The 21,013-nt window shown below is 40.3% G+C and overlaps 1 long non-coding RNA gene, 1 other non-coding gene and 1 pseudogene across 2 annotated transcripts; all 3 read right to left on the reverse strand.

The window, feature by feature from the left end:
• Positions 1-3,029: 3,029 nt before the first annotated feature.
• On the reverse strand, positions 3,030-3,950 carry LOC108511160 (mini zinc finger protein 2 pseudogene; annotated as a pseudogene).
• A 2,594-nt stretch (positions 3,951-6,544) lies between these two features.
• Positions 6,545-8,490, reverse strand: LOC149753221 (uncharacterized). Its single transcript, XR_016395842.1, has 2 exons — positions 8,138-8,490; positions 6,545-8,064 (listed from the first exon to the last, which is right to left on the reverse strand). It is a non-coding gene; the product is annotated as an uncharacterized LOC149753221 (long non-coding RNA).
• A 1,476-nt stretch (positions 8,491-9,966) lies between these two features.
• On the reverse strand, positions 9,967-10,039 carry TRNAK-CUU (transfer RNA lysine (anticodon CUU)). Its single transcript has one exon. It is a non-coding gene; the product is annotated as a tRNA-Lys (tRNA).
• Between the last annotated feature and the right edge of the window lie 10,974 nt (positions 10,040-21,013).

The raw sequence follows: 21,013 nt of genomic DNA on the forward strand, positions 1-21,013 counted from the left end.
TGCTTGTAACACTTTGCAGCATATATCTTGAAATTTCTTAGTTTTAGGAGGAAGCACTGTCAATTCCAACATCTAATGCTTAACAACAACAGATCTCATTCATGTCATTGCATTAATTAATAGTTTGTGAACTTACCCACAGTTGTCTGGCATAGTAGATCTTTCTTTGAAGGCTATAAAGCCCATTTTTTCGGCTACCCACTGTTTCTGTCGGCAACCTAATAGGTCATGCTATCAAGGATTGCAGATATGCCAAGAAAATATCACAATGGATCATTTGTCAAGATAATATCGAAATCATGAAAGCTCTGAAATCGACGTGTATTTTGTACCTTAGAGAACTCTAAAGTTTGGCAAACCTTCAAAGTTTTAGTGCATTAAGCCTGTTGCTTAAGTTAAATGTTAAGCCCGTTAGAAATGTGGGGACTTGAGAGGGTTAGGTTAAGGCCTCTCCTAACGTCACTTCATGCCTGGACCTGTAGCTTGTCCTGTCCATTTTTCGCTCATTTGGATTATAGCTCAGTTCACAAATTTTTACATCATGTGTCTAGATCTATTTCCCATGCAAGTTGATGAACAAGAAATTCCTGGATTGGATTCTATGATGTTTTGTTGGTTACCATACTACATTGAGTAGCCCTAGGTCATTTCTGTTGAGTAAAAGGCCTAATTCACAACTAAACAACGACATTAATTCGATTGCCTTGATTTGATCACTGTGATACTTGGATAAATTTCAGTCTCCCTAACTTTCCCCATAATTTAATGTTTCACAAGCTTAACATTAAGGAATCTATTTAGTATTCTTCAACTAGAACATGGGACATCATCATTTACTCCAACAAGAAGTTTGATGACCATTGCGGTGCTTAAAAGTCCTTGAGAAAATGAACAATAAATGTAATAAGTTAATGTCACCCTCCCACTAGGAAAGCAATCAACTATAAGATAAATTTCAGTCTCCCTAACTTTCCCCATAATTTTATGTTCCACGCATGATCTTAACACCAAGAAATCTATTTAGTATTCTTCAACTAGAACATGGGACATCATCATTTACTCCAACAACAAGTTTAATGACCATTGCGGTGCCTAAAAGTTCTTGAGAAAATGAACAATAAATATAATAAGTTAATGTCACCCTCCCACTGGTCTATATAAATTTCATGTCATGGTGTTACAAGAAAACAACCAACTATAAGATAAACTTTGGTCTCCCTAATTTTTCCTGCAACTTAATGTTCTATGGTCTTGACACCAAGGAATCTACTTAGTCTTCTTCAATTGGAACACTGGACATCATCATTTACTCCAACCACAGGTTTAACGACCATGCGCGATGCTTAAAATTAAGAAATTGACAAATTAATAACAAAACATAATGTCAATGTCGTCCTCGCGCTGATCTGTATAAGTTTTATGTTATGGTTTTATAAGAAAAGCAATCAATCATAGAATTAGGATATCTCATCCTCAACCTCTGCCGTAGGCCCATTAGGCCCATCATTCCTTCTATTCTTGCCTTTCATAAAGTATGGTCAAATAAAATTCAGTGCAACCAAACGTGCAATATATGTTGTTTCAATTCCAATCCAGAAACAAGATAGCATCATTCCAAAGGTTCTTCAACATGAAAAAACCAAAAGCTCTGCCCTCCCCCTTTATCTATCCAAGGGATGGAAGGGCAGAGGCCTTTGGTGTCCCTTCCAGTCAAGAATTGGGGCCCCAGAATCACTAGCCAATATGCTTTTCTCTCATACTTTTCTTCATTTATGGTTTGATATTCTGGTGTTTTAGGCGTAGAGGAACCACATCAATCCATCCCGAACTTGGTGGTTAAACTCTACTACGGTGACGATACTGTAGGGGAGGTCAATTAAATTATATTTAAGTAATTTTGGAATAAAATAAAAAAAATGGATTTGAAAAGAATTTCAACTTTGATCTGCATTTTCATTGGGATTGGTTTTTGTTTGTATATCTTTATTCTATATTCTATCGAATTTCTATTTTGTAGCTGCTGCGCAGCTCCTTATTTATGTTGGAGCTGTAAATATCTTAATCATATTTGCTGTAATGGTCATGAATGGCTCAGAAGTGATCAATTGGAACATGAAAACGTGACTGAATTGTTACTCTTCGGGATGGAGTGGAAGAAGGGAGGAGATTCTCGAACGAAGAAAAGGATCCAATTACTATCGGCCCTCATTGGAAGCCAATTCATCCTGAATTTTGTGTTGCACCAAACAGTGCTCGGCCTTGCCATTGTTGTAATCAGAACATCACATTGAGAATAGCATTTGCTATTGCTTGGCCTTGCACGCCGCAGGTTTGACACTCTGATTCAACTCATTTTGATTGCAGTATCTTCGCTGCACGGAGGGTACTTACCAAGTGGCAGTGTTTTAATCCTCTTTGCATGTGTTTTTCTACAAACTGATTAAGTTCGAGCGGAAAAAGGTGGAGATTATCCTTCTTTTATTATGTTCAAGAAGATGGTTCGAGCCTTTGAAGAAGGTAGGAGGGCTTTTCTTTCGATTTACATGATAAGGAAGACTTTTTTAAACATTCATGCCCTTCTCGATAACCTTTTCATTATTAACAAAAAGAGCTAACACTTCTGTGTATCCTGATTAGGATGTGCCTCTACCATGGCAACTTTGCTTGTCAAATCTTCAATTTGATGGCATTTCTTTTTGCCAACTTATCGCCGACCAATTACTGTCCTTAGCGTAAAACAATCAGATGCAAGATAGGGGGAGACAAATCGAGTGTTACTTATTAAAACAAGAACACAGTTAGGAGACATCTTGAATAATAATTCTATTTGTACTACTATGCCAGCACCTGCATGATACCATCGATGGTCATTTAGGAAGGTATTACCTGATTATAGATTACAGGAGAATTTTATTGCAACCCACAAGAAGCCAACTTTTCTAGCCATTATATGCTGCAAAACTTTTCTATTGTTCGGTAATTCAAGTGAGGCAACCAAAGGGCCAATATATTCAGTCACATTGCATATATTTTTATTTGAGAAAAAAAGCCATTGTATATATTTTTAAGGAGACTTAAACTTAGCAAGCAAGTCTTGCACTCCCTGGAGACCTTAACGTACCAAGGATGGGCTGAATCCATCTTGCTTTGACATACAAGTTCACATGAAACAAAAAGTATACAACAGTTGAAACCTGCAATGCAATTATCAAACACAAACAATTAATCTCCAAACCATCAGATAGAACACACCTATTTGAAAGCAGAAAAGTTTTTAAGTGAGCTTCGGCCATATGAACTCTTTCAGCAACCTTCCCACTGCCTTGCCATGGCTGAGGAAGAGCAGTCGCATGACCCCTCATTCTCCTGCACTCTTCGGTGGAAGTTCCTGTGGCACCCGCACGCCGCGCACTTGAGGGCTCCGCTGGATCCCTCCTCACCTTCAGCCATGAACTCCCTGCAACCATCAACAGCATATCCTCCTGCACTTGCTGCGTGGTTCTTTTGGCACTCACCATATCTCACTTCCCTTCCCCTCGTGCATGCTGCCCACCCTTGGCCTCTAATGGCTGGTTCACATCTTCTCAACACTAGAAGTCGCTTCTTCATGGCGAATTCCCTTGATCCACTACTTCAGTGGCTGGTTTTTTCTGCTTGGCGATCGAGGGCTATGCCGCTCCTATGGCTAATGGGTAGTATTGGGTTGTCATTGGAAGCTAGGAAATGTGCCTTTAGTCTTGTTCTATTCCCAATCATGAGCCTACATATCTTGAATATATATATAAAGCTTGCATAGACATTTCCCTTCTTCTATGCTTAGTGTCTTTATTCCCCATGGTGAGGGTCACATGACCCTTCATTGATGTCCTTGAGATAGGGTAAGACCACTGAATATTGATGGTCCAACCAATTCCAACTCACTAGTGCAGCAGGAAATTAACAATCCTTGGGCCATTAGGGTAACCCTAGATTGATGGGAGAGCCTAAATAGGAGAGCCTTTTATTTTTTGCCTCCCCACTTTGATTGGTTTGTTAGTGCATGACTGGCTAAGGGCCCTCCAAAACCTAAATTATCCTACATTGTGGGCTCCTTGAAAGAAATGGTACCACCTCTTCTAAAAAAAAAAGAAAGAAAGGTACCAACAATGGCTGTCTAGAGATATAAATATGTGAAATGATAGGTTAGTTAGCCAAATTGTTGGAGGGGACACAGCTCCCCCGCCCTCACCTCTCTCTCTCTCTCTTTAATGCTTTGTCTTCTTCAGTTAACAGATCAATGTGGAGTGCATTTGCTCTATGCCAATTTGCAGCTGATATTTGCAAACCTTTCTTATAGCCTAATGATGGCACCCATCTTCCATTCAAAGAGATTTCATGTTCAATCTTGCAAATGTTCTCCAAGCTATGGATTGGTGACACCCCCCACCATCATGTTCAAAAGGAAAAAAAAAAAAAAAAATCATAAACATATGTGTTACTTGGGTGCATAATCGATTAGGTGTATATATTTGAATTGTTGATAATAAATAAACTTGTAAAGGCTGGTATCTTACTATGCAGAGATGTTTTAACTAGCTAAATGACTCTAAAAGCTTAATAATAGACACAAGTATGGGTATACTTAATGAATAACCGAACTGGAGGAATTTAAACTCAAGATCTCCAACAAATCTAAGCTCTAGTACTATGTTAACTAACCGAAAGAAGCCAACCTCACGGGGCCCACACCACTTTAGGAGTGGCGTGATCCGAGCTTTCGTCCAAGCCACGCCACTCCCTACCTAACTTGGAAAGGGTGACCCAAAAAGACGCGCACCCACCCTCTAAAAGCTTAAAGCTAATAGAGAAAGTGTTAATAATGTATATCCAGGTTAACCAAATGGGTTCGAATCTATTAGGTGAAATCAAATCTTCCAGCATCCTGAAAAGTATGAAAGAAATAATAACCGGATGCAATCCTTTGCTAAAACCAATCATTTAATGCTCACCATTCTTTTTGGCTATATTATTATTGGCAAGAATGTTTTACAGGACAATCTAAAGCAATAACTGTTTGATGGGACAATCCAAAGCAATCTACTTCCAACTCAATAATAACAATTTTTAGATGAAGCCTGTAGAAAATTTAATGCAGCACAATCAGCAAATGGCTTCTGCCAATCTCCCTTAGGGATTACTGCATTTTTAACCCTTTAAAGAAGCAAGAACCTGCCTTTGAAACAAAGAGATAAATTGCTGATTGAACCATCCAGCAGAGAAATGTCATTCACCAATGTATTAATTCAGCATGATCAATATGAAAAAAAGTTACATGCTTGGAGACCCTTTCAAACACTTCAGAAGAAGTTTCAACTCACAACAAGATTCCAAAATTTACTCTTCAGAAACATTTGCAAACATCAAGAGATCAATCCAAACATTTACAAACATTCAGAGATGGATCCAATTAAAACAGGTGACGCAGAACAGATGGTGGCAAACCATATATGATGGCAAAATTCAGGCCTCTGGATCAATGGATCACGCGACAAAGACAACATGAGAGGATTATGCAGACTGACTTTGGTGTCACGCAGCAAACACCTAAGCTATGGTGACTGAAGAACAAGATTATTACGCTGCGTCCAGCCTACCAAAAATCGTACAATTGCGCAGAATATGAAAAGAGATGCAGATAGCGATGAGACCATCCACATGTGCTGAGGATCCAATAACAACAGACTTTTCTAGCTGTTAAAGATATATGTATCTCATATGCTGCTGTACCATCCTTGGAAATAGAAGTCATTTTGTGTTTGTAGTTTGAAAGATGAGGTTGGTATTGATGGAGACCACAGGGGAGGATAGTTTTGGAAGTGATGCAGAAAGGTGAAGCCTTTTGCTTATCACCAACCTAGCCAAAAGAAAGCAGCACAGCAAGTCTCTTGTCTCAAGCTAATTGTAGCTTCTATCCTGTCCAAAGACTTTGATGGTATTAACTTGCATATTTACATTATCTTCAGTAGCTTTGTGGATAAACCCTTGCATCTATTGTCACGAAATAGATAAGGTGATCCATGAGTCTAGGTAACTGCCAGACCTTATTATCAAATTGCTAAATCCTACCGTGACAAACATAAAAATAATGGCAAATACCTCAAATATCTTTTGGCAAGAACAACTTATAGTAACTGAGAGTATGTTGGAATTTATTCTTCCTTTTGTTGGCATTTTAGCCCCTGAAAATTTCCATCTATTAGTATAAAAAAAGTACAAGATTCTGAAGATTTAGAAGTAGCATTTTAGTGCAAGTAGCAAAATTTCCTCAGAAACAACACATTAAGCGCAAACTCTCTCTTCTGATGACCATGTAATGCTTGTCAATCTTAGCGCACAGAGGCGCCCTTGTTTAAGCTCTCTATGATGTGTCATGATTACTCGCAAGAAATAAATGGAATGAACAAGATACTGCTGAATTCATGAGCAAAGTATACACCTGTGCATTAGCTTTCAGAGCTCAGAGTGGGCATAATCTCTTTGATACTTATGGATTGAGAACAGGAAGAGGTATAACATGCTTGAATTTTTATTACAATGGATAGGCATAATTGGTGTGTTATAGCAGTCTATCACATGCTGATGATTCAAAATTGTGCACATAACTTATAATTCAAAAAATGCTTCCTTATTTACAACTCACAAACAATTTCAGCTCAAATAATGTGGATCACATTTCTTCATTTATGATGCACACAAGTGATACCATCTCAATGTGCTGATCAGAGGCAAGTCTCTAACCACAGTCTTGACATGAAATGAGCTTTGCTTCCTTTTACATATCTTGATATGAAGCAGGATGGACTGCCAAAATAAGGCTTTTACGTGGATACAGTATAACAAGACCAAAACCAAAATAACTGTAGCTCCGACTGTCCTGCCAATTGAACCAATCTGTATCAGGAGAAGAAAAGGAAAGGGAGGGCAAAAGTTAAGTCTTAATTGGGATGATGACAAGAAATCTTATATGACAAAGAAAATCAAGTCAATCCAAATATACCTCAACTACTTCTTGAACATATTCTACCTCTGAGCTTCTAGTCTCGTACACCAAGCATGGGTAAAAAAAATTAAGGCACAAGGACTAGAAACATAAGTAGACAGCTAGTATTCACATGTTACCAACACGAGCTGCAATGTGACTCAAAAGTATGGTTTTCATGAGCAAATAAAACTAACATTGCATATAAAATTGACATTTTCTGAAAAACTATTAAGGTCATAAATTGACATCTTGCAATATCATTTATATTATATGCATCATCCTATCATTTGATCAGCAAAATCTGCAAGTAACTTAACTTATAAATTGCAGGACAAGATTTTGCAAGTTTTTTGCTGTCAAGATTTTACAAATTGTCTATGTCCATCCATTGAAATGATTAAAATAAGGTGTTGCCAGAAGAAGTAAAACCTACTGAAAGTAACCTCTTCAGAAGCCTTCACACCGGTCCTCCTCACAAATTACAGGCATACTTGTCACTCCATAGGCTTTTCTTTTCCAGACAAACCCGAGTTTACTTTTTAAAGAGGTCACTCCTTTAGGCTTTCATGATTCAGGAAGAAGCCTCAGATCTTGATAAGAAACACTAGACCAGCTAATATCATAATTTGACACCAAAGTCCTTCAGCAATGTTTTAAACTGCTCAACTTACTTTCTCCAAGCAATTAACCAACTTGTGGATGACCTACAAATCTCAGTCAGAAGATCAAAAGAAAAATAAAGACTAGTTTCTCTTTAACGATAGCGATAATGATGTTACTCCTAGATGGCTTGTGCAGCCCCGGCATTCAAACCTCAGTGCAGCTTACAAATAGACCATGGCATCAATAACCGGTGTGTGTTTCCCATCTAGTCACAAGAACTAAATATTCCCATCAACCACAGGTTATTGCATTCTTCATTAGTAAATAATAGAGATTTTGTAGCAGAAGATGCAGGATGGTGGCAATGCCCTTCTCGGCATCAAGTAGCCAAGCTTCTGTGGCAGCTTCAACATGCATAGAAAACTTCCTATGTTATGCACCTGTCAAAAGAATACACCAAAAAAATTAAACAAAAGTTTGAAAAATAAGGAGCAGCATACAGACCTTAAATACCTGGAAGCTATGAAATTTCAGGAGATGAGGTGCAATCTGATGTATGTGTTATCAAGTGTAAGTAGAATAGGCAGTACATTTCCTCTTTCAGACAAGATCAACTCCAAATGAGCTTGCTTGGCTATCAGCTCTATTACAAGCTTCCATCTATTCCAAATCCTGATATAAGAGAATCCATCCGTGCATCCAAGTGCAGGCAACTTCTACCATTATGTCCTGTCATCCCATAGCCATAGGGCACGCCTAGTGCTTGTAATCATCCATGTCCCATGAACATGTGTAGCGGCAACCCATACACGTGTGCATATATTTACGGCTCAAAATATCCAACAACCAATGGCACGTACACAAGCCACACCACAATCTGATTACTCAAACCATCAAATAGATTGACCAAATATAAACTCACCTCCTCCTATCCACTGCATATGGAGCACATATATGCAATCTCAAAAGATAACATACACGATGATAGCTCACATACATGATAATAGTTGTTTCTATTACAGGGTGATGTCGTGGGCGCAATCATGACCGTTCTCACCACATGCTCTCCTTATTGATGCAGTGTTCTTTATGATGGAATTTAACAAGAGCAGGGGAAAAGCCTTAAGCTCAATTGCCAGATCAACATACTTTCTCCTCAGACCAAAGATCTAAACTTTACCACCCTTTATACCAAGTCCACAAATAAGCGTGACATATAATCCAGTTTCTTCTTCTCAAGTTGTATCCAAGAGCAGGCCCATTGCATGGACATTCCAGGTTTTGTAAATGAGTAAAGCACCACTGTGTCATGAAAACATGATTTGCCATGCTCGGATACAGGTACCTAATAAGTTGCTATGAGGAAAAGCTTGTACCCAGTGGAAAATCCTACCGAATTGATCTAGTAAAGTTTGTACCTACTGTGTCAGTGCACAGGATTAAACCAAAAAAAAGGATCATCTAATGTACGTGGAACGAATCAAATCGTTTCCGTGACATTACTAACCATGAATCTCTTACCAAATGTTAGTGATTACATATTTGTGGGAAAAAATATTGGACTTTTACAAACTCTACCTGCCATTTTGCACTGCTTTTATTTGATACCACGAGGTTGGGCTTCAAGCTCCTCCAGAATGTCCCTGCAGTTCTTTGGCCATGTCATCTATGAGCCTTCTCTTTCCTGTTGCTTTGTTCCCAACCAAAACTATTGATAACTTTTATTAATAATAATGAAGAGAAAAGAGGAAAGAATGGGAAAATCCTTGTGCTATGGACCGCTTGGAGAACCAAACAAATGACAAAAGAACTACGGTGTAGATGGAACTTCCTAGTAGTTAGTCTACGTTAGAACATGCGGTTTGAAAGAAATATAGGATCTTTGTCAACAAATCCTCTTTGGCTATGTCACTATCAACAAAATCAGTCAGCTTTTCCAGAAGGGTTTGGCATTGATGCCCCAAAATAAAATGCTACGAAGCACAGAAACAAATGGATGGATTATTGGAATATGAAAACTAATCAGAAAAATTCAAAATTAAAATAGACTCAAAAACACAGTATGAGAAATATACTGACTATATAGTATCCAAGTCTTGCAACATTTGAGATTGATAAATCAGATAGTCCCTGCAGAAGTATCATATACAAAGATTAAGAAAGATTATTTTGATTTCAAAATTGTGGAAGTGATGTAGTTAGGTTGGCTGTTTACAAAATGGGTAAAAACAGCTGGTGTTTGTCTAATAAGTTCAGTATTATTTACACTCAAAACTCTCACTTGGACCGGTCAATAAAGTCGATAAAAAAAAAAAAATCAGAAAAAAGGGTCTACTTCTAGGCGCCCACCGTGGGGCTCGAACCCACGACCACAAGGTTAAGAGCCTTGCGCTCTACCAACTGAGCTAGACGGGCACACTAACGAACAACTCAAATCAAAGATATATATATCTTTAACATGATGACGTCTTTCCGCTACCAAATTTCCAAGCTTGGAGATTTCTTGAACATCTGAAACATATTCTGGACTTCCTGAAACCTGCACACCATATAAGATAGGTATAAAGGGCCATAAAATATCGCAGGCTTATCTTGAAACCATAAAACTAAATAAATGAAAAAGGTGCCTTCTTCTTTCCAGTTTATTTACTGCACTACTATACCATCATACTAATGCATGTGAGGCCATTAAATTTGTCAAGCATGAGTTCCACAACTGAAGATTAAGACAAAAGTTGTAATTATTGCCAGAAAAATGGGACAAATTAGGTACCAAAAAATAATTAAATTAATATTACGCGAACTGACATTTGGTATCCTTACTTAATACGCCATCGCTTGTCGTATGAATGACTTTCAATAGAAAAAACAAATGTTATGTACAGATCCAGATTAAAATACTATATAATATGAAGAAAACACTTAGAAATGTTTTTAAGGACTACTTTAATATAATGTGTTAACTAGCATATGTTGTTAATAATCAATTATTTTTAAACATTAGACTCAAGAATTCAGGCAATTGTTCGTAACAAGCAACTCTACCAAATAGTGATTCCATATCACAAATTAGAGACAAAGAATTAATCAATAACTAGTGAAATTTCTAACTAGCATGTCATAATTTGGACAGGTGTTAAGGAACAAATGACACAGATTGGGGGGAGTGAAGTAGATTGTAACATGCTTGTTTGACTCAAACTCGACCACGGCAAGCTGTTTGGCTGCTTGCTAGTCAGGAAGGTCCATAGATAGGCTGCTTAGTTGTGAATCGTAGAACATGACAGCTGCTTCATGAAACATCGATTCATGCCAGATGGAGTGTTTAGAAGGAAAAAGGATTTAGAGAAATGAGTCTTCTCACAGTTTAATCAGGACTACTTAAACTAGTTTCAGTTGGATCTAAGTTCTTCTTAAACTTGGTTGCTTCAGCCTTCACCCATAAGATATTTCCTGTGAAGAGTTTCTCTCCTAGAGAAATAGGCGCCGTGCGCCCTCTAAATAATCAGGAATCTTCATCTTAGAGGTTGAATGAGTTGTCTCTTAAATTCGTAAAATAAAATATTATATAGTCGGTGCTTGAGTTGGTGTGTTAGGTGGCCGAAAAGGCCTATAGTTCGCTGTGGGTGGGCGAGAGGGACCTGGCAGTTGTCGGGGTTCCCACAGGGTGCCTGGGGCAAAGGGACCAGTTTGTGCAAGCCCCAGCTGCGTCATTTGGATTTTGGAGCTACCTGTATTGCCCACCAGATTTGGTTGATCAGAAATGCTCAGACATTCGGTGCAGCCCATCTCCTAGGTTCGCGATAGAGCGAGGCCGAGCACAGGTAACAGTGTGGATGGGCCTTTGATAGCTAGGGATATCCGAGACTCTCCTTTTGCTCAGGTAGCATCACGAACGGTGTTCTTCACCTGGGAGCCCCCACCCCCTAGCTTTCTCAAGGGCAATTTTGACGGGTCGGTTTTAGATGAAGGGAATAGAGGAGGCGCAGGCTTTGTTATCAGGGACTCACGTTCGAAGGTGGTGGCTGCTGGTGGCTCTCAGTTCTCATATACCACTGTTTACGAAGCCGAGCTACGAGCGACCTGGGTAGGTATTCGCTATGCTCGCTGCATTTTACGGGCCGATTTATCATTTTGGAGAATGACTCGGTCACTATGATAGGTTGGATTCAGGAGGGTCCGAGTAGTTTGGGTTAGAACCACCCCCTGCTTCGGAATATTTAAGTGATGGTCGGGGACGGGGTGGCGTTACAGGCCAAGCACATTTTTAGAGAGACCAATGACACTGCAGATTGGGTGGCCGCATACATGGCTAACTACTCTGGCGGCACATTGTAGACCCAAGAAGAAGTAACCTAGGGTATTTCGCAATTTGTTGTTTTCTGATCTTATTGGGTGTGTCCGAACTCGTGTAATAGAAGGCCACTCCCATTATAATATAACAAATTAGAGAATACAAGCCTTGCTATTTGAGAATTCCTTTCCCTCTGTTCCAATCTATTCCCTCTCCTATTCTTACTATTGTAGCATTCTAATTCCTCCCTTTATTCTCTTCGTACAAGCCTCCGTAACCATATCATAGCCCTCCGTCTCTAGCTTCCAGCAAGCCACAACCCCTTCTCCAAATCCAAGCAATCCAAAATACCCTAACAGCCCTTCATATTCTACAATTTTTTCCTGTGAGATGAACCTATTTACCTTCATGCCAAAGTTATTTTTATTCTCAATATAAGTATACATCTGCAATCTGCTCTTCTGTAAAGGAATGCTGGCCAGTTTCTCCGAGATCTTCAATCTCAGAATTTCATCATCGCATTAGACCATTTTGTTGGGTCTCCCTCCGTCTTTACAATCATTCTAGGCAAGAATTTTCTGCATGGCAGCAAATGCAACTTCCTCATTCTTTTCAATGCTTTCCATCTTACTTTCCTCCCTCGCTTACAACTTCTTCATAGCAAATGCAACACCAAATCCCAGATGACACGAACAGCACCACCAGTTTCCCTTCTTCCTAGCTCCATATATAATCCATCTTGGGCATTTTGCTAGCTTGATTTCAATCAGGGGCGGCCCAAGCCTTAGACGACCTAGGCGGTCGCCCAAGGCCCCGGCTCGAGAGAAGGCCCCCGCGGCCCCGTGCGACGGCATCGTAAGCTACTAGGCTCCTAGCCTTTCAGCTCCGCCTCCCGCTCCTAGCTAGCTACAGTGTCACTGTCTGTAGAGTAGAGGCAAGGCCGCAGGAGCCAACGGCTACCTCGACAAGACGCGGGTGCTCCACTCCCATCGGCCATCGCCCATCATTCCTCTCTGGCTCTCTTTAAAATCCTCATCGTCTCCACTCCTCCTCCACTCCTCAATCCTCTTCTGTTCTGTACTTCTGTTCGACTGGGTCTCTGGCTCTCTTTAAAATCCTCATCGTGCTCCCGCGCCTCCGCCAGTCCGCCTCCCCGCCTCCCGGGGCCCCTACATCCCGCGACAGTCCCCGCCAGCCCGCCTCCCCGGCATCCAGGCGATCCCGCCGCCCGCGACCTCCTCGGCTCCTCGCCTCCCTCCCGGGCCCCTGGCTCCCGTGAGGCAGTGACGCCATCGGCCCGTCCGGCTCAATCCAGCGAGCCGGCGAGGTCGTCTCCTCCACGGCTCCGCCTGAGCGCCTCCCAGTCCCCGGCCCCCGCCTCCCCAGCATCCCGGCGATCCTGCGACTGCGAGGCTACGACCTCCTCGCCAGTCGCCTCCCTGAGCTCCCTCCCGGGCCTCCAGCCCCGGCTCCCGCCTCCCGTGACCAGTGAGGCAGTGCCGCAGCCCGCAGTGACCTCCACGGCTCCACCTCCTCGCCAGTCGCCTCCCTCCCCGGCCCCGGCTCCTGTGACCCCGTCTGGCCGTCACTCCCGTCTCCCATGAGCTGTGACCTCCTCCGCTCCTCGCCCGCCCCCGGCCCCGGCTCCCGTGAGGCGTGAGGCCGTGACGGCAGACGGCGTGAGGCTCCCTCCCCGGCCCCGGCTCCCGTAGTCCCGTGAGGCCATGACCCCGGCGGGCCCGGCCGTCCCCTCAGTCCCTCACGTCCGTCTCACTGTCTGTGAGACTGAGCCTGTCACTGCTGTCAGTGACACTGTGACAGTGACTCAGTGGGCATACACGGTGTGATTCTTCTAATCCCCTTTTGGTTATATTTTTAAATTTCAACATCCAGCGTTTAATTCTCCTAATTTTATTGCAATTTCTATAATTTTGTTACAATTTTTCACTTCTATTTTTTCTCTTTTATATTTTAATTTGTTTGTAGTAATTGTCTTAATTGCTTTGTTTGGTAATATAATTTTTAGATTCAAATGTCTAATAGAAAATATGAATGTGGATATGAAAAACTTAAAAAAAAAAAGAAAAATCGAAAAACTCGTTCAATCTCAAAAAGGTTTGAACAATTCAAAATAGGTTTGAACAGTTCACCATATATGAAGATGTTTTTGGTTTTTTGTTTAATTTTAGAAAGTTAAAATCTTTAAATGAAGAGAATTTGAAAAAGTGTTGTCTTAATCTTGAAAACTTTTTAAAGCACGGTGAATATTCTGATATTGATGGTCTTGATCTGTTTTCGGAGTTAAATGTTTTAAAAGAAGTTTTACAAATAGAAACTAGTACCCCTATTGATACTTTAAGTTTTATTAAAAAAACAGATTCTTTTCCAAATGCATTCATTGCTTATAGGATATTGTTAACAATACCTGTAACAGTTGCTTCTGCTGAAAGAAGTTTTTCAAAATTAAAGTTGATAAAATCTTATTTGCGGTCAACTATGTCACAAGAAGATTAAATGGATTAGCTATATTATCGATTGAAAATAGTATTTTAATGAATCTTGAGTACAAAAGTTTGATTAGCAATTTTGCATCTCAAAAAGCTAGACGGATTATTTTTAAATAAAATTTTAAAATATTTTATACTTATTAAAAATTTATTATTATTATTATTATTATTATAAAAAAGGCCTCATTTAGTGAGTTCGCCCTAGGCCTGTATTGGGCCGCCCCTGATTTCAATAACAACCTTCACCAATTTCTCGAAAGAAATTTGATTGTCATCCAAATTCCAGAATCTGCTCTTCCCAGTCTATATTTAAAGAAACAATATCATGCTCCAATCACAAATTATTCATGACATCTGGAGGAATATCTTTGCAAGGCCTGGTTTTCAATTTAATCATAAACCGTCCAAGTTCAAGGCTTTCAGGCAGTCAACGCAATTTCTTTTTTTTTAAAAAAAAGGAATAAATATCTAAGGATTTCACCAAAGTCTCAACCTCTTGATCTAGGACAAAACTATCAGCAGCAATAAGATAAATTAGTTAAAAAATTCTGCAATGGCAAAACTATCAAATCACTAATCCCCATAAGTAGCATCCCAGAAGCCTAGAATCACTTTCCATAGACTAAATATAAGAAATTAATATGCGATCCATCAGAAATTGTACCCTGATCTATTAACACCCTAAAATCACCTAGAAAGTAAAGTCAAAACCTAAATCAATCAAATCCAGGGGCAATTCAATGAAACATAATATTAAAGAGCACAGATTCATGAAATGGATAGAAAGAACAAAATTGACCATCTTCCACATGACTAACAGACAGAACTCTATTTAAATTTCAAAATTAAAAAGCAAAAATTGTGAATTACTAAAAAATACAGATTCAATGATAGAATCATGAGAAGGGAAAAGTGGAATAGATCCTTCTCACGACCGTTGTTGCCGCAATCATCGCTGAGTCTTCTCCTTCGAATCTTCTTCTCTTCGAGACCGGAGTTGAGGGAAAAAGCCAAACTCTCCCTCCAAGATCCGAGAGAGATAGAGATGGGCACTGGGCCGGGCCCCGGGCCGCCCACGGCCCGGCACAGCATGGCACGAAGCGGGCCGTGCCTGGCACGGCCCCTTTGAGAGGGCCGTGCTGGGCTAGAGGGTCCTGGCCAGGCACGCGGGCCAAGCACGGCACGGCCCGCGGGCCAGCACGGCACGGCCCATAAGGGCCTGGGCCGGGCTGGCACGCGGGCCTGGCACGGTCCGGGCCTGGGCCCGGCTCGGCCCGATAAAAATTAATGCTTCATAAATTTTTTTAATAAATTAATAAATATTGAACACTAAGAATTTATGATTTATGAATATAAAGCCACCTTAATGGTGGGGGGTTTGGCATAGACCCCTACCAGTTTATTAATTTAAATCAAAATGGTACATGAAGGGAGGTTTGGACCTTGGTCTGACCTCTAGAATACAATAAGAAACTAAGAAAGGGCCGAGGTTTGGACCTTGGTCTGACCTCCAGAATACAATAAAAATGTACAATTATAAAAAATTAAGAAATCTTACTAATCATCAGTGATTCAGTGAATCAGTATTCACTCTTCAGTCTTCAGTCTTCAGTCTTCAGTAGTGTTTGTATCATCATCATCAGAGGATGTTGTATTATGTCCACATTTATCTTGAAGTCTTGCCTCAGCATCCAGCCAATCCTTGAAGCAGAGAAGCATCTCCACCGTTTCGCCCGTCATCCTACTTCTCTTTTCGTCAAGAACACGCCGACCTGCACTAAAAGCGGATTCCGATGCTACCATGGACATCGGCACAGCTAAAATATCGCGTGCAATTGCAGACATAACAGGATATTGATTTCTAACATTCTTCCACCAAGATAATACATCTAGATTCTCTATTTGATTTTCATCATATGCAGAATGAAGATCATTTCGTAAATAAAATTCTAGTTCACTACTTAAAGATGAAGAAGATGAAGAGGAACTTGAAGCATGTGTGTGTCTTCTCTGTGCAATGAATGAAAAAATAGATGACGAACGAGAACTACTAGAAGGAGAAATAGAGGTTTGTATTTGTGTTCTAGATCCACGAATTTTTTCATCATATATAGCATAAATATCATAAAGAAGTTTTTTTACCTCATCTTTAGCAGATTCAGCATCTTGATTCATATTTTCAGAGTATGCATCAAGTAAAATTAGCACGCCATTTAATTTAACTCTAGGATCAAATACAGCAGCTAAGTTATGCATAGGACATATCCTGTCCCAATACTCATTCCATTTAGATTCCATTAGGTCAATAATAGGCATTAAAACATCATCATATCTATGTTCTGCAAATTTTTGACTAATTATATATGCTTGTTGTAAAAATGAACATGAAGTAGGGTAATAAATACCAGAAAGAACATTGGTAGCATTATAAAAACTAAGCAAAAAATCTTCCAAAATTTTTCCTTTATTCCAATCAATTTCAGTCAATGTAAATCCTAATCCACGATCATTAATATATGCACTTAATAAATTTTTATATGGGTATGCATCATGTATCATGCTATATGTGGAGTTCCAACGAGTAATTACATCAAGTTTAAATTTTTTAAAACGTTTACCATGATTTATGCATAATTCCTTAAATTCTTGAAGTCTTGATCTATAAGCATGAATAAAAGAAACTGCATTTCTAATTTTTGAAATCACATCTTGAATCATGCCCATGCCAGCTTGAACAGAAAGATTTAAGATATGACATGCACATCTAATATGCAGTAAATTTCCATCTAATATGGGATGCAATGAGTCTTTTAATAATACAACAGCAGAATTATTATTAGATGCATTATCAAAAGTAATAGACATAATTTTATCATTAATATTATATGAACATGCAGTTTGATAAATTATATTTGAAATTTGTTGCCCAGAATGTGGAAAATCAAAAGCACGAAAAGCAAGAATACGTTTATTTAATTGCCAATCATTATCAATATAATGAGCAGTAATGGCAATAAAACAATTACTACCTACAGATGCTGACCAAATATCAGAAGTTAATGAAATTTTTACATTTAAAGTAGAAAGTGTTTCAATTAAATTTTGTTTCATTGCTAAAAAATTGGTCATAGCTACTCTTCTAAATGTACGCCTACTAGTTCTTTTGTAAGCAGGTTGTAGGTTTAATTGAACATATTCTTCAAAATTAAAAGATTCACATAAACTAAAAGGTAATTCATCCTTAACTATCCATTTTACAAGTGCTTTTCTTTGATTTTCATGATTATATGCAAAATTACCTACAAGTAATCCCCCTTGTATATTAAGGGTACTTTGAGTTTGAGCATGAGAATCATGCATCCTATGACTCTCTTGATGTCTTTTTAAATGCCCTGTTCCCCCACTACTACTACAACTATAAAGTTTGGCACATTTTTTACATTTAGCTTTCCAGACTCCCTCAACCATAACTCTATCAAATTCATTCCATACAGTACTAGTCCTCTTACGAGAAGAGGTTTGACCTTCACTCGGTTCACCAGTTCTAGAGGAACTAGGAACAGGGGGTTGGGGATTAGTTTCTTCTCCCTCAGAAACAGGAATGCCAAACTGACTTTCCTCAAAAGATGACATATCTATGATTAATTCAAAAAATAAAAACTAACCGCAAGGAGGAATTGAGTAGAGGGTCGGAGGGCAGAGGCAGAGCCGAGATTCCGAGCTTCCTCTTGTGCTCTCAACAGAAGCGACCTTCTCTTCTCAACAGGAACCTCCTCTTGTGTAGCACTTGAACAAACTAAAAATTAAATTGCTAGAAGAGCACTTTAGAAGAGAGAAATAATAGCAGTAGAGAAGGAGAGAATGAGAGGTTTGGTGTGGTGAGAATGAGGGAGGAATGGGCTATTTATAGAAGCTCAAAAAAAAAATTTTTCCCAAAATACCCCTCAATTCAGCCGTTATTGGACTGTTGGGAGGGGTAAAAGGGTCATTTTCACGAAAATAGCCGTTGGAAACGGCTATTTTCCTCCCCCCTCTCCAGACGGGCCGTGCCTGGAGCCGTTACGGGCCGTGCCAGGCACGGCCCGTTTGCGCCCGTTACGGGCCGTGCCTGGCACGGCCCGTGGCGTGCCGTGCCCGGCCCGGCCCACCAATAGAGGGGCCTGGGGCCGGGCCGGGCTGGCCTTCCGTGCTGGACGGGCCGTGCCAGGCACGGCCCGCTTCATGTTTAGTTTTTGGGCCCGGGGGGCCTGGGCCGGGCCGGGCCGGCCCGGCCCGTTGCCCACCTCTAGAGAGAGAAGAAACAATGAGAAAAAACATTTGGAGGGAAAGGAATGAGACGTACGACGTTCCCGCCACTTATTGGTGGCAGCTTAGGCTCCCTTTTTCCTTCAAAAAATACCCTTCCCGCCACTTGCATAGTAACTTATATGCGGAACGCCAGATCTTCCGCCATAACTGCCCCTTAAATTCATATTACATTAATTTAAGATAATAGCCGTTTAATAGTTTCAAGGAGAGCACGTGAGGATCCGTGAGGATATGTGTTTAGCTCCAAATCAAAAAACTCAAATGATACATTTCAGTTAGCTATTTTGAGGAAGGTTTTGAATTGTTACAAATGATATTAAAGTAAATCTGGCATATAACCTATGTAGACTGAAAGATACTACAGCACGGACAGCACCGAGCAATTAGGGCTGACTGCCGCTTATGATTAAATTTGAATGGATTTGAAATTTTAATCTTTAGTCTAACGAGGATGCTAGAGCTTAAACAAGCCTAGTACGTTAGAGTCATATAGTATATTCCGATAACAACATATTTTTAAAAATAAAAAAAATAATATATTTTTTTATTTTTAATTATTAAAAAAAATGAACGCTAAGAAAAATATAATAAAATAAGAAATCCGTTCCTTATTTTGTTTCCTTTGTTGCCCACCCCCGTGTGATCCGTTACCCTATCTCGGTGCCTCATCTTTTTTTGGCTCTCTACCAGCCCCACTCCAAGACAACTGTCCCCACTCCTTGCATGTCAAATCTCCGTCTCTTCTGAATCCCGTCATCGTCTCTATCTTATCCATGCCGGCGTCACTGCCTCCTCATCCCCTCCTTGCTTCCCTCGTCATCAAGAAATGAAGGATATCATGCCTCCATTGTCATTTCGTCGAACAGGTTGTTGGAGAGAGGAAAAGAGGAAAGGAGCAGCAAGAAGAGTCTTGGTGAAATGGTTGGCAAACGGGTTCGGATAGCTCAAAATCCAGCACTCACGGAAGACTCCAAGCTTGACCCCACCCAGAGCTTTCCTGGTGTCAAAGACCATAACAAGTGCTAATCACCGGATCACGTTAATCATGAAATTAAATGCAAAGGCGTTAAAATCTATGATGGTCTTGAAGACTTGTAATGCATCTTCCATGCTCGAATACTTAACCGGGCATATTCAAAAGCATACTTCTCATATATAAGGCAGCGGCGGCGGCGGCAATAATCCAAACTTCAAAACAAACACATAGCATTGTTGTTTCTCCTCCAGAGCCTAAACATTTGCACAAGAATCTAGGACCTTGCGAACATGTTCCCAACCACTTGGAAATTGGTTCGCATCCTTTGATTTAAACACACCAAGTCCTTCTCATGGAAACCTAGATGGAAAGTGCCTGATACTTTAGTGTGTCGCTCGAGACATTATTTCTCTCAGGCATTATCTCAAAAGCTTGATGAGCGGGACAAAGCCGAGCACAGTTCCCATAGAGATTAGTCAAATAATTCTCCTGGGTAACATCAAGTTAAGAGTGTTCTGTTTAAGCATGCCATTAATGGCTTTCGCGAAATTCAAGACCTGGTAGAATTTTACGGAAAGATTTTTGGGGATGTGACTCCCAACTTATGACGCAGGAAGACTCTTTACACAACTAGGTTTCCACTATGTTAATTCGAAGGAGTTTATTATGAAGAATAGAGGATGATAGAATTAAGTGATACAAGGTCAGGTGGTTTTATGCTTATAATCTTAGCCTGTGGCAGAGCTATGTTGCAATACGAGAATGATGATTTAGCCCCAAATCCACTTATCTCTCTCTCGATTTTTTTTTTTAAATTTATTTTTATGGCGGAGGTGAAAACGCTAGCAGCAGGGAGGTGGACGGTGGTTGGAATGGATGGTACCGCCGCTGTCGAATGGGAACCTGGCATTGTCCCTACTGGTCCCTTTTTCGAGGTCTTACAATCTCAGCACCACTGCTGGCCTCGAATGGGATTAGTTGCTGCGGGAGTCATGATTCACGAATGATTGCTATAGGAGGCCAAAAGCATAAACAGCCATAGGGGCAGAGCTCAAGGCAGCTTTACAGGGCCTCTTCTTTGCAAGACGGAGGCTGAGTACGGAGCGCATCATTCTGGAGGAGGATATGGCCATGGTGATAGACTGGATACGAGAGAAAGGGGTAGATGAGGGATGCGAGCCCTCTACTCCACAACATCAAGCAAATGACGGGAGATTGTTGCGCCGTTTAGGTAGTGCATGTCTACCGGAAGGCAAAACGCGTTGTAGATTGTGTTGCCTCCTATGTGGCTCAACATTCCGAAT

This window comes from Phoenix dactylifera, chromosome 7 (genome assembly GCF_051530095.1).
Source record: "Phoenix dactylifera cultivar Ajwa chromosome 7, Ajwa_hap1_PhDact_Kaust_v1.1, whole genome shotgun sequence".
In the NCBI taxonomy this organism is placed as follows: domain Eukaryota; kingdom Viridiplantae; phylum Streptophyta; class Magnoliopsida; order Arecales; family Arecaceae; genus Phoenix; species Phoenix dactylifera.